The sequence below is a fragment of the Miniopterus natalensis genome, chromosome 9 (assembly GCF_054644295.1).
Source record: "Miniopterus natalensis isolate mMinNat1 chromosome 9, mMinNat1.hap1, whole genome shotgun sequence".
NCBI lineage: Eukaryota > Metazoa > Chordata > Mammalia > Chiroptera > Miniopteridae > Miniopterus > Miniopterus natalensis.
The window spans coordinates 18,648,085-18,661,930 of NC_142089.1; positions in this window are offsets into that span (position 1 = coordinate 18,648,085).

The following is a 13,846-nucleotide window of genomic DNA, read 5'->3' on the forward strand; positions in this document are numbered from 1 at the left end:
ATTTTGTTTTGAAAGCCGGAAGGGCTTTGAGTATGTTTGGAGTCTCTGTTTTCGTTATGAAGTACTTACTGAGTGCTCTCTAAAGCTGAGTAGGGCACTAGGTTCAACGATTTGGTTAAAATGGCAGGGTCTGGAATCAGAAGGACTTGGGGTTGTGTCCTAGCTCTGCCACTTACTAGCTGGGAAACCTTGGCAAGTCACACTTCTCTAACCGTGTCTCGTAAGCGTCAGATGTTAGAGTGCATGGATGGCTGGGAGGGTAAAGCAAAGCAATGATACCAAGCGCCCAGCAGAGTGTCGGGTATGCACTGGCCCATCCTCTGTGTGCCCCACTCGCCCCCCTGGGCTTGGGCTCCCGTGAACACATGCATGGTTTCCTTTCGCTCTCTTACCCTCCCTCGATGGGCCTGACGGCTTGCTCTGGTTTACTCTAATGAGCTCTCTCCCCATTCCTGACTTCTTTGCTGCCTCGCCACAATCTCTCCTAGCCCTCCTTGCCCTCGGCTGACCTCACTCTGCACGTGGTTTGCTCTGCGTCTCGCTCCCCTGCTTCACATGCTCTGGATCTCTCTCCTCTCACTGTGATCTCCCCTGCCTGAGGACCGCCCTCCCCACCAGGCCGGGGCAAGCACACCCTGCCTCCTTCACTCCCCTGCGTGCACATTCTCTCACTCCCTAGATAGAGCATGCTTCCTCTGCAACGCCCCCTCGCCCTCCCCCTTTTGCTCTCTCTGTTCTAGCTCAGGCTTTTGCCCTCTCTTTCAGTCACTCATGCAAAGCACAGAGGAGGGAAGGACAGATTCTGCCTAGGGGATCAGGGAACACTTCAAAGGAGAAGGAACATTTGAAATGCCTGAACTCACACTTTCACAGCATAATATGCCCTGTCCCACCTTCCATTCCTTGCCAACCACTTCTAGACTTTCCCAGTCAACAATCTGAACATCTGTTGAGCATCTACCATATGCAGGGCATTTTCATTAAGTACTGGGAATAGAAAAACGTTGAAAACATGAATCCTAATTTTAAGGTGATTTAATTTCAGTACCTTCCATCAATGGAGTCTATACTAATAATACTGATTATTTATGGAGCACCTACTATGTGTCTGCCACTATAGTAGAGGCTTTACACATACTTATGACCTCCCTTATTATCTCAATTTTGTCGATGAAGAACTTATCAAAGTAACCTATCTAAGGTCATCACAGAATGAGGATTTGAAACCAGGCCTGACTCCAAAGCCAGAGCTCTTTCCAAACTACGCCTGCAGAGTTCACCCATATTCTCACTTGGAGCCATTATTTTAATGACATTGGGCAAAGTTCATATCAGAGCGTGCTAGATTTTTAGGGGTGGAAAGGAGGCAGGATCACTGAATTTAATCCCCTAATTATTAATTAATGTCTATTAAATATTTTATACTGATAAAATAATCTCTCTTTCTAGATAATGCATACATAAAAGATCATAGGCATGTGCACCTACCAATCAGTTTAAGAAATCAAAAGTTACCACTACCTTCCTTGTTTTTCCTACACAAAAACTGACATCCAGTTTTTGGGAAAGCGCCTCACTTAAAGAGATAGGCAGGACTCCTTGGACTCTCTCCAGTAGCATGAACATGGGAGGTGCCCTCAGAAAACCCACTGGACTCGTGGTGATTTAGTCAACCAGAGGGTTGAAGTTTTCCCTGAGAAGGAATCTGAAGCTGCCGTATGCCACTTTCTCATTGGTCTCCCAGGGGAAGGAAACTTGAGTGGGAAAAAAAAATTAGGAAGCATGGACCTATATAGTAGCTTTCAAACTTTTTCTACTACAGTTCCCCTCTTTGAACCCAGGCTTTTAGGGCCTCCCCTCTCCTACCTTCCTTCTGCCTCAGAGCTCTGGTCTGGGGGAGTGGTGGGGTTCTGAAGTCTCAGTGAGGGTTACTGAGGCATCTGTGGCCTCTCGTTACCCCCAAACTCTGCCACCCCATGTTAGAAAATCGGAACCCTTACACTTTCTTAGTATTTAGGCTTTAAGCATTTTATACACCACTTTTCAATTTCCTTTTAATTCCTACTCTTATTCCTCCCTTCTTTTTCTAACTAGCTCCTTATTTCTTCCCCAAGGCTACTGATCCCTGTGGACTCCCACTATGAACACCAGCCAAATCTGATTAATGGCTAACGTCCAGAACTGGAAATCTGCTTTTCTCTGGGTTCCAACTCACTGTGTGGTTTTGTGTGAGCTCAAGCTCTGAAGGCTGTGATTCTTACTTTAGTCAATTTCTCCTCCTAATCACAGGGGACCACTTTGAATGATGTGCTGACTGTAACCGGCTTAGCTAGTGATCTTATTACAGGTCTCTGCCGCCCATGGGGCCTGAGACCAGCAGCTGGAGAAATGCTGATGGTCCTGCCCTCCCAGGAGCCGCCAAGTCTAGGGAACACTAGGCCTTTGTCCTAGGGTCAGGGAAATCCATTTGCTGCGGATTACAGCTGTAACAGAGGTTCCAGGGAAGTAGGTGGAAAAGACATTGAAAACAGAGCTCTCCAAATGGAGCTTAAAGCCCTGGAGTGAACTGGGGTGGGGTTCCTAATGCAATTGGAGACTGACAGGAAATGAGAGGCCTCGTCTGCCCCACAAAGCCTGCTGGCTGTCATCGTCCCTGCAGTGGCTTGTATATGGGGACTTTGAAAAGGTGGGGAGATGGGGCTGCTTGGCTATGGCTCTGCCTCTCCTCTTGGGTTGCTTCTCTGTCCGAGGTATAAATCAATAATAGCAGTGTTCAGGCTCTCCACACTTAGGGGCCAGAGGGCAGGCTGCCTTACACCCCAGCTGCTGCACAAACATAAGTCTCCTGATTTGCAGCAGTCTAATTGCGCCTTTGGCAGCTGTCTGAGGTTACTGATACATTGGAAACAGTCCAAATGGATTCAGCTCAAACCCCCTCAAAAAGTCCCTCCTTTCCCCAATCCTCTGCTTCTCGCCTCCTTTAGTGTCACTAGAAACCAAAGTAAATAAACAAGGGCCACCAAAGGCAGACATGAAAGGCGAGAAGTTAAAACTGACCATGCAGTCCTAGGAATCCAAATATTTCATTGTGAAATAGAACCCCATAAGTTTAAATGGATCAACTTTTCTGAAACCTCCCCGTTTTCTTTGTAATTTGTAGAAGGCAGGCTGCATCAAGTGTCTCTGTAAGCTGGTTGCTGGTTGGTTACAGAATAAGGAGAGGGAAAGGGAGGCTTTGACCCTGTTGGAAGGAACATCTAGTTAAGGCCACGCTATGCCAATGCGGAGTGTCTAGGGAGTGAGACTTGGCAGCGACAATCTCCCTGCTCTGAGACAGGGCAACTGTACAGACTGTGTATCTCTCTGCAAAGGGCCAGATAGTAAATATTTTAGGCTTTGCAAGTATACAGTCTCTGCCATGACTACTCAGCTCTGCTGGGCAAACACAGTCGTGGACGCGTCATAAGAGGGGTGTGGCTGTGTTTCAATAAAATGTGAGTTACAAAAACATGTGGAAGGCTGGGTTTGGCCCGTGGGCTGTAGTTTACAGGACCCTTGTCTGTGGCAAATCTGTTTTTATATTTCAGCCACATGGCAGACAGTGTACCTGAAGCTTATTGATTAGCAACATGGACTTTTGTGTTAGAAAGACCTGGGTTCAAATTCTAACCACCAGCCGAGTGTCCTTGAGCAAGTTATGTTCTTCGGGGCCTCGGTTTCTTCAGCAGTAAAATGAGACCACATCTCCCTCACAGGGTGGTTCTATGGATTAACTGAGATGTCTGTTGAGTATTGAGAACAATACTTAGCAAATAGTAAGCATGTGATAAATGGCAAGGGTGCGAGCCCCATTTGGGATTTGGAAAATGATTCCTCTAACCACAGCAAACAGTGAGGAGCCCATAAGTTATTTTTCATCATTGGTCATAGCCACACTTAAAAATCTCTTTATATAGAATCATGGTCCTTTTACCTATCAAAATGTTGGTCTTTTAAATTTTTTTTTCTAAAGGGGAGCTTTTCCAGAAGGCCCTTTAGAAACATAAAATTTAAAGAGAGTCTGTCTCCAGACAGTGATGAAGAGTGGATGCTCTAGAGCCAAACTGCTGGGGCTCAAACTTCAGCTTCCTAGTTTTGTGACTTTGAGCAAGTTACTAAATCTCTAGGCTTCAGTCTCAATTGTAAAACTAGGCCAATATTACCCCTTGTAGGGCTGTTATATTAGATGAGTTAATATATGTAAAGCAGTTAGAGCCATGCCTGACACTTGGTAAACACTTAATGTTAACTGCTATTATGATTATGATCATCATGGTTATTATTGACATTATTAAAGATCCTTTAGAAAGAACTTTACTTCGCGGCTTAAAGAGGGATGCTGTCCTACTGGTTTCCCAGAAGACAAATACACACGCGAACTTGGGCCCAATCATTACGTGAAGCTGGTACCTAACTCTAAGCGCCCACAGCCTTAATCTCCCAGCCATCATCACACTGTACCCATGTCCCTTTTTCTCCCACTTCAAATACTGCCTGTTATGGACGAAGCTGTGCTCCCTCAAAAAGATGTGAAAGTCCTAACCCCGGGACCTCAGAATGGGGCCTCATTTGAATATAGGGTCACTGCAGATGTAATTAGTTAAGATGAGGTGATACTGGAGTAGGATGGGCCCCTAATCCAACATGACTGGTGTCCTTATAAAAGAGACACATACACAGGGAGAAGACAGCCCTGTGAGGATGGGGGCAGGGACTGGAGTCACGTCTTCATGAGCCAAGGAACACCTGGTGCCGGGAGCTAGGAAGAGACCAGGCAGGGTTTTGGAGGGAGCACAGGCCTGCTCACACCTTGATTTCGGACTTCCAGTCTCCAGAACATTTCTTAAGCCCCCCAGTTTGTGGCCCAGACTGGAAAGAGAGGAGGTTGGGGTAGGGTAGAAGAAGAATTAACTTCCCAAGAAAAAGATACCTTTATTCTCATCAATAACCTCAAAGTTAGAGAAATCTTTATTTTTTATTTTTTATATCTAGTGATGGTAAATTTCTTATGCTATGGTTTCAGTCAGTTCTTCCTTGTTTATTTTTTAGTAGAGCCATGTATTCCCAAAGACCTCTATAAAAATCTCTCTAAAGGTACAAACCTCAAGTTATAAAATAAATAAGCCCTGGGGATGTATGGTGACTACAGCTAACAATACCGTATTTTCACATTTGAAAGTTGGCAAGAGAGTAGATCTTAAAATTTTTTACCCCAAGAAAAAAAATTCTGTAGCTCTGTGTGGTGATGGTTGTTACCTAGACTTATTGTGGTGATCATTTTGCAATATATACAAGTAATGAATCATTCCGTTGTATACCTGCAACTAATATAATGGTGTACATTAATTATACCTCAAATAAAAAAAATCTCTCCATACTAAGTCTCTCCATATGGCGTGCACACACGCACCCTGACTACTTCCAGAGCTTATCGTTGCTGCCACTCCACTTCAGCCTTGACCTGGCCTGATGCTGAGTTATGTATGCCATGGTAGGTTAGTCTTTCTGCCACTCCTACGTCCTGGCAAGCACAACTGGGCCAGGATAGGGATCACAGGGAACAGCCAGGCTGCAACATCATTGTTCAAGAGCATAGTGAGGTATCTATAAATTCTTCACCAGCCCTCTTTTCTCTTCTTGCTCTATCCCTCCAAACCCGGATATACCTGAGACCACCGGGGGCTCTCTAGGTATCACTTAACTCATTGTAGCACTTGGGGCTGAGGAGTTGGCTCACTTCTATGGACACTAGCTGAGAGTGCCCTGCAGAAGCTGGGGCTACACTGGGTGCCGTTTTTCTGCTCCCACCTGAGCATGCTCCCCCCAGAGCTTATGCCAAGAGGTAGACTCCCTTAGGATCTCCCTTTCCATCCCCTATGAGGAGATGAGGGAATGGGGCTTACAGACTTTGATAGATGGGCACATGGGTTGCTTCCATATCTTCACTACTGTAAATAACGTTGTAATGAACGTAGCAGCGCATATGTTCTTTTAAATTAGTGTTTTGGGTTTTTTTGGATAACTCCCAGAAGTGAAATTACTAGGTTATAAGGCAATTTTATTTTTAATTTTTTGAGGAAACTCCATACTGTTTTCCATAGTGGCTGCACCCATCTGCATTCCCACCAACAGTGCATGAGGGTTCTCTTTTCGCCACATCCTTGCCAACATGTTAATTGTGGACTTACTGATGACAGCCATTCTGATATCTCACCGTGCTTTTAATTTGCATTTCTCTGATGATTAGTGACGCTGAGCATATAGTGACATAAGAAAAGATCTCAGTGTCACTAATCTGAGCATCTTTTCATACTTCTATTGGTCATCTGAGTGTCGTCTTTAGAGAAGTGTCTATTCAGGTCCTCTGCCCGCATTTTAATTGGATTGTTTGATTTGGTGTTGAGTAGTAAGGGTTCTTTATAAATTTTGGATACTGACCCCTAGCATTTTCACATACCTTATCTACATACGAGGTTGGTCCTGTCAGCAGGGTTTATAAAATAATTTTTTTTCCTTTTTTAAAATATATCTTTATTTATTTCAGAGAGAGGAAAGGAGAGGGAGAGAGAGAGACAGAAACATCAATGATGAGAGAATCACTGATCGAGCCCACAACCCGGGCATGTGCCCCGACCGGGAATCGAGCCCCGATCGCCTGGATCCCAGGTCGACGCTCAACTGCTGAGCCACGCCCGGCCGGGCTATAAAATAATTTTTAACTATTTAATTGAAAATACAAGACAAAAGCAACTGCCCCAGGATCCTTTAGATAGGAGGGATGTGGACACCTGCCTTTCCTGAATGCCTACTATGCGCTGGGCACGGCCTCAGGGAAGCAGCGTGATTTGAAAGGGGGAAGAGGGCCTTTGTACTCAGAGGAAGCTGTTTTGATTCCTGCCTCTGCCCCACTTGGGAGATGTGAGGCAGGTTGCTTAACCTCTGTGGGCCTGGGTTTCCTCATCTATAAACAGCGTTAATGCAATAGATTTTAAAGAGTTATTGGAAAAAGTAAATAAGAGAATGCAAGCAAAACACCTAGCACAGTGTGCAGCACAGAGCAGGCATTTAATAATTACCAACCTCCCTTTGCCTGATCACTCTTCCAGCATTGTTTTGGAGCAGTAATTACTGATGAGGACATGGGTTCCGAGTGGTAATCTGCCCAAGATCATAAAGCTAGTAAGTGCCATGAACCAGAGAGTCTGAGCCTAGAACTCATGTCCCAGGTGTGGGGAAGGAAGACTAAAAAATTTAGGCTTTTAATCTTTTATGATTATTGAACATATTCTTTCCAGGCTTGCTTGTAAAGTTTTCACCAGAGTTTTAAAAGCTCCATTCTTGAATCTTAGGAATTTTTTTCCAAAGGAAGTAAGGGAGGGAGGGAGGGAGGGAGGAAGGGAGGAAGGAAAAAGAAACCACACCAAACACTTATAGGTATAATTGGAAGAAGTGATAACCAGAATAGACTTAGCCACGGTGTGTGTGTGTGTGTGTGTGTGTGTGTGTGTGTGTGTGAGGAGGCTGCTCATACATGTGCACTCTTGTATTTATGTGTGTTGGGAAGGGAGAGGGAAAGCAAGAGACTAGAAGCTAATCAGCAACTGCTATTTACTAGATTAAATTCCCCATTTCACTCCAAGCTCTGTGCAGTAAAAGTGCTTTAGAAATCCAGAAAGTACGCGATCAACAAACATTCTTCCTGGAGCTATTTTTCATGTAATGATTGATATACCAGTTCTCAAGGTATCTGGATTAATATAAAGACTACAGTACATCGCGAACAGGCATACAGCTTGAGAGTTCAGCGCCCCCCCCCCTTTGGGGCAGCTCCCTCCCTGGGCCCTCACTGCTTTGGCCAGCCCACCATTTAGAGGACTCGGCCATTCCTAAGAGGCTTTCCCTTGCTCTGCTTCTGCCCTAGCAACTCGTCAAGGCAGCTGTTTCAGAGCTTTGGAATCACAAAGCATTTCCACAGTCTCCTCGGCCCAGCTCTGGGGCCTTCTTTCCCTCATTTGTCCCAAAGAATGGCCTCTAATTGCGATTAACATTCCTCTGTGGCAGAAACATGCTGCGTGTCTGTGGTCGGCCTCTGATCCGCTGTGGCCACCAGCCTTCTGCTGCGTGTTGTGTTTGGAACGCTGTGCTCTACTCCACTTCACACCCCTACGTTTGCTCTTCCTCTCTTAGCATACCTATTGCCTTTCAACTTCTTGTATCTCTAACCCAGTCTGTTACTGTTTGCAGGGAAAACTCTCAATGGGGTAGATCCCCTCTGATCTTCCACTCTTTCCATGGGAGTGTAAGTTTACCCCACTGACTTCCTCACACTTATAAATTAGGTGGCTCACTTTGATAGCTAGAATAGGCCAAAGTGAGGCTGTGGAGTGGAAATTGTAAGGAGATCGATTTCAACTCAAAAGAAAAGAAGTACTTACTGACGACTGGAATTGTTAAAAAGTGGAGTGGCTGCTTTGTGAAGCGAGTGTCATGCCCGTGGAGGCCTCCGAGCAGAGGCTGAGCAGCCATGAGGCGTGCGTGACTCATGCCGTGTGGCCTGCAGGGTCTTTAACGCTGGTAGTGTGGAGTTCCATGAAACTCCTTACTGGATGCCAGAAGTCCAACTGAGATTTTAAGCTTTTCTGCTTATTTTAAAAACTAATACAGTTAAACTTTCTAAATGCTAATCTTGTGTTTCAAGCCGTAGCATAGCTCCTAATGTCTTCATCATTCTAGCTACTAACAAAGGGCAGGCTCCCTTAGTATGAACGTCCCGATTCTCATCATCTACTCAAAGTGGAAGAAACTATTGTTCTCATTTCCTGAGTGGGGCAGCTACAAAGTGGCTAAGTAGAAAGGCTGATCTCTTTTGGACTCCCAGAACACCTTAACCACCCAAAGAGCTCGCCAAGCCACCACCCATCCACCCATCCACCCTTCCACCCAGCTGTCCGTCCATCATTCTTTCCACATTTATTGAACAATTATTATGTGCTTGGAATTGAATGGAATACAAAAATGATTCAGATATTAACTACATTCTTAAGGAGTTAATAATTTAAGAGGAGAAATAAGTACATAAATATAACAAGAATTGGCAAGCTTTCTCTGTAAAGGGCCAGATAGTAAATCATTCATGCTTTGCAGACCACATATGGTCTCTGTTGCATATTCTTAGTTGATTCTCCCCCTCCCAACCATTTAAAAATGAAAAAGCCATCCGTTCCAGGACTTTACATAAATAACTTGTGGGCTGGGTTGACCTGGGGGCCCTAGTTTGCTGACCCCTGAAGATGTAGTAAGGTACAGAGTGATAGCCTTTGGTTGAATCAGCTAGAATTTTCATTGGGGGTGGGTCTTTTTTTTTAAAATATGTTTTTAACTTTTTTTAGAGAGAGAGGAAGGGAGAGGGAAAGAGAGAAACATCAATGATGAGAGAGTCACTAATCAGCTACCTCCTGCACGCTCCCTACTGAGGATCGAGCCAGAAACCCGAGCATGTACCCTGACTGGGAATCGAACCAGGACCTCCTGGTGCATAGGTCAATGATGAACAGCTGAGCTACATGGGCCGGGCTGGGGTGGGTCTTTAAAGATGGGTTTGATTGGGACTTTGGAAATGGGGAGAGGGTATTCTAGGTGGAATTATACATTGTCCCCCATTTTTTATTCTTAGAGCAGAGGTTTTCAGAGTGGTAACACCTGGGAACTTATTAAAGATACAGGTATTCAGGTCTACAGTGGTTCTCAAACATTAGCATACATGAGAATCACCTGGAGGGTTTGGCAAAACAGATTTCTGGGCCCCACCCCCAGGTTTCTGACACTGCTGGTCCAGGGAACCCGTCTTGAAGAATCTCTGTTATATCTGCACACAGGGCATGGATGCTCTGCAGAGCACGTTTCATTCCATTCAGCAGATGTACTCGGAAAGGGGTTTGAGCCACTGTAAGTTAGTGATGACTTTTTCCTCCGGGGCAAGAGCTTGTCAGGCTCATCCACAGAGGCAGCAAGTCACTGGGGGGGGGGGGGGGTTGTATGGTTGGGAGGCTATTCCCTTCTGAGTCTTGGTTCCTGGCACACATCCTGTCTTGCCCCTCATATCTCCACGCTCATTCATTAATTCCTCCTCGCCCGGAGTCATTCTCATATATTAATTAATATGCCTGGCTCCTGGTGTATATTTTTACCACTGCTACAAAATGGTCCCCTCTGCATTGTGCCAGGGACTATTTCCTTAGATCAGGATAAAAAGAGACAGTGTTTCTATTTTACCTTTTGAATTAAATGACTTAAGAACTCAGATGTGGAGCTCAGAGAGGCTGAGGGGAGGAGGGGGGAGGAGGGAGAGGACACAGGCGGCTGCAGGCAAGCAGACGCAGGAGTCGTTAATCTGGCAGACAATGAATGGCAAAAGGCAATTAGCTTGCTGGGGTTGCAGCAAGCCAATGAAGTGTGCAGTATGGTAACTGAGGGTCTAGTGGAAGGGCAGGGTCATTGCTAGGGAACTCAAAAGGGGGACAAGATAAAGGAGGTTAGAGGCGGCGAAGCCATCTGGGTCTAGGAGGAAGAGAAAGGAAAGTGCTCATGGTCTCATGGATGTTAATTATCCAGCGGGAGCGTCCAGGTGGAGCTGGACACTTGTCGGGGCTCTACATACAACCTTGAAAATGAACTACTTCAGCACACACACGCCACACGCGCACACACGCTCTCGTATTGCTCTTACGCTCCCTCCACCTGCCAAGTCTACCCAGGCGGAAAGGCAGGCTGAGGATCGCCCGGCTGAACAACAGTAGGACCACATGCCCAAACATTGGCAGACTTTGAACAGACACAATTCTAAACTTCAGTTTATGGAGCTTCCTTCCACATTTTAATGCGTATGTGTTTTCTCTGTCACCCGCCTCATTCACATGCGCATTCTCACATTCTGCTCCTCTCTGGCGCTCCACGGCCACGCTAATGGAGTCTTATCTGCCTGTGCATGTTCTCCAGACACATTCATTTATTTATGCTCACTTGGAGTCATCCTCCTATATTAGGCACTACCTCCTGCTTCTAAAAATCACTTCACATGTCAAAGTTGCTTCCACAGCTTCTGTGCCTGCTCTCTGCAGGACCTGCTAGCTGTGTCATTCTTATAAAGAAGGAAAATGTACCGATATTGGCTTGACTGAGTAAAGAGCCCAACCCAAAGCAGATTGTCCTACCGTGGGATGCAGGTTTGTGGCTGTGGCGTCCCCACCTTCAAGACCATCCCATTTATCTCTCTTTGTTCCACTCCCTCTCTCTTCCTGCACAACGCTGCAATCACACACATACTCCGGGTTGGAAAAAAAAGGACAGCCTAATTTCCCGATGATTATGTTGTTACCTAGCAACAGCCAATCAGGGCCTGGGCTTTTTGCCTGCAGTATTTCATGCAAATAGTTTGGAGAAATTACAGGGTAACCCAGGCTGCTTAGTCTGTCTTCTCAGGGGACACATTACAGGATAGAACCAACCCAAAAGGGGACTATTGAAGCCAGGCACGTGGCTCAGATAGCAGGCCATTTGATTTCTTTCCCTTGCCCCCTCTACCCTTCCTCCTACCCTGTACCCCCCTAACAAAAGCAGGATTCCACAGACAGATACTCAGGGAGGCCAAAAAGTTGAAAAGAGGCACATTAGCAGCCATTCTTTAACCTGGATCTCTGTACTGGAGCCTAGAGCTACCTCTGACACTGGAAACCCTACCTTCCCGGGAAGGCAAAGGACGCTCACTGCCTTCTCAGTAGTTGTCTGTGGAGGACACGAGGAGAATCCTCCACAGGCATTCTGTTCAGCAAGAAGCTAAAATCTGGCACTTCCAGGCTGATTTAAGAGCTTCATCTGTGCCCAGGCTGGCCTCTCTCACATGGGGAAGCCCATTGTTTACAACAGCATTCCTCATGGTGCCAACTGGCAAATCCTCATTCAAATGGATGAACAATGAGAGAAGCCACATCACTCAGAAGCCCCCTTAAAGAGATGTTGGTGTTTTTGCAACAAGCACTGAGCAACTGATGTAAAACACTGTCAGCAGCCACGCATGCCAACTCTCTGCAAGGCCCAGAGGGCAGTCCACCCATATCTGGACCAGTACCATAAAGGGCGGCCTCAGAAGGCAGAGGGTGCGGGTCTGCCTCCTCCAGGGCTGTGGCCAGGCTGCAGGGGGCAGGGATCAGATTTCAGTAGTTTGTTCTGTTGTTGATGACTCCTTGCTCAGTAATCCAGCAAGAAGGCAAGAAAAACTGTGGCCTCAGATGCTGGATAGCTCCTCACTGTTCTCTTAACACCCACTCTAGCCAGCAAGCCAGCAGTTTTGCAAAGGTGTGTTGTTGGTTACACTGGGACAGTGAATAGACCCCATCCTATTGACTTGTAGTTTTTACATATTTGTAAGGCAAGAGGTAATTATAGTCCAATCATTACAGGAAGGTGGTGATGGATCTTCAGCCTCTGACATTCAGAGCCTCACCATGCAGAGCCATGCTATGGAATCTAAGAAAGGAACTGTCAATCTGCCTTTGTTCAGAAAGGCAGATAAGGAATGCCACTCATCTGGAGGGCTGCATGACGCCATTCCCACCCTGGTCCTATGGTAAATTCAGGAAATTCTTGGAGTTAGGCACTCTCATCCTCATAACCTTGGAATGCATACTATAAACCCCATTTTACAGAAGAGAAACTGGTGAGTAACATGCTCAGGTTAAACAAAGTGGCAAAACTGGGATTAAAAAGCAGGTCTTTTTACTTCAAAGTCTGCACTGTGATGTCTAAATCATCCTAGACTGTGCCCAAGTCTTTAGAGCAGTAAAAAGGAAAAAGGGGACAGCAACAGAAAGCCACTTTTGCAGTAAAAAAATAAAAAGGTAAGAAAAAAATCAACCTTTTGCATTTCTTATTGGTACCCAGAAGTCTTACCTGGAGTTAACCGTTAACCCTGGAGTGATTCTTACCTCTGGCTGCACACTAGAGCCACCAGAGACGCAGAATATATTCATGCCTGGGTCCCACTGCAGACCAATTAATTAATTAGAAATTTCTGGAGCAAGCAGGGAGGCAGTGTTTTTTTAAAAGCTTCCCAGGAAGAGCACAACCTTGGAATATGATCTGGTTAGTTTCTTATAAAGCTAAACACACACCTATCCTAGAACTCAGAAATTCCATTCCTAGGAATTTCTTCAAGCAAAATGAAAACATAGGCCCATGAAAAGTCTTGTACAGACATGTTCCTAGCAGCCTTATTCAGAGGAGCTAAAAAGCTGTGGTATATCCAGTCTGGAATACTACTCAGCAATAAAAGAGAAAAAACTATTGATATATGCAACAACGTGGATTGGTCTCAGAAATGCTGTGCTGGGTGAAAAACACCTTACACAGAGTACACACTGAATGATTCCATTTATTTAAAGGTCCAGGAATAGGAAAAGTTAATCTACGGTGGAAAAAGTCAGAGTGATGGCTGCCTCTGGAAGTGGGGCGTGGGGCCGGGGAGTGACTTGTTGGGGGCATGAGGGAACGTCTGGGGTGATGTTCTAAATGTTGATGGGGGGTGTACACATTGGTGTATGCCTCTGTCAAAACTTAGAGAATGGTGTACTTTAGATTTGTGCATTTCACTGTAGGCAAATTTCACCTCAAAAGTATTTTAAAAAAAGCTTTATTGATTTCAGAGAGTGGAAGGCAGAAGGAGAGAGAGAGAAACATCAATGATGAGAGACTCATTGAGCGGCTGCCTCCTGCACGCCCCCAACTGGGGATGGAGCCGGCAGCCCGGGCATGT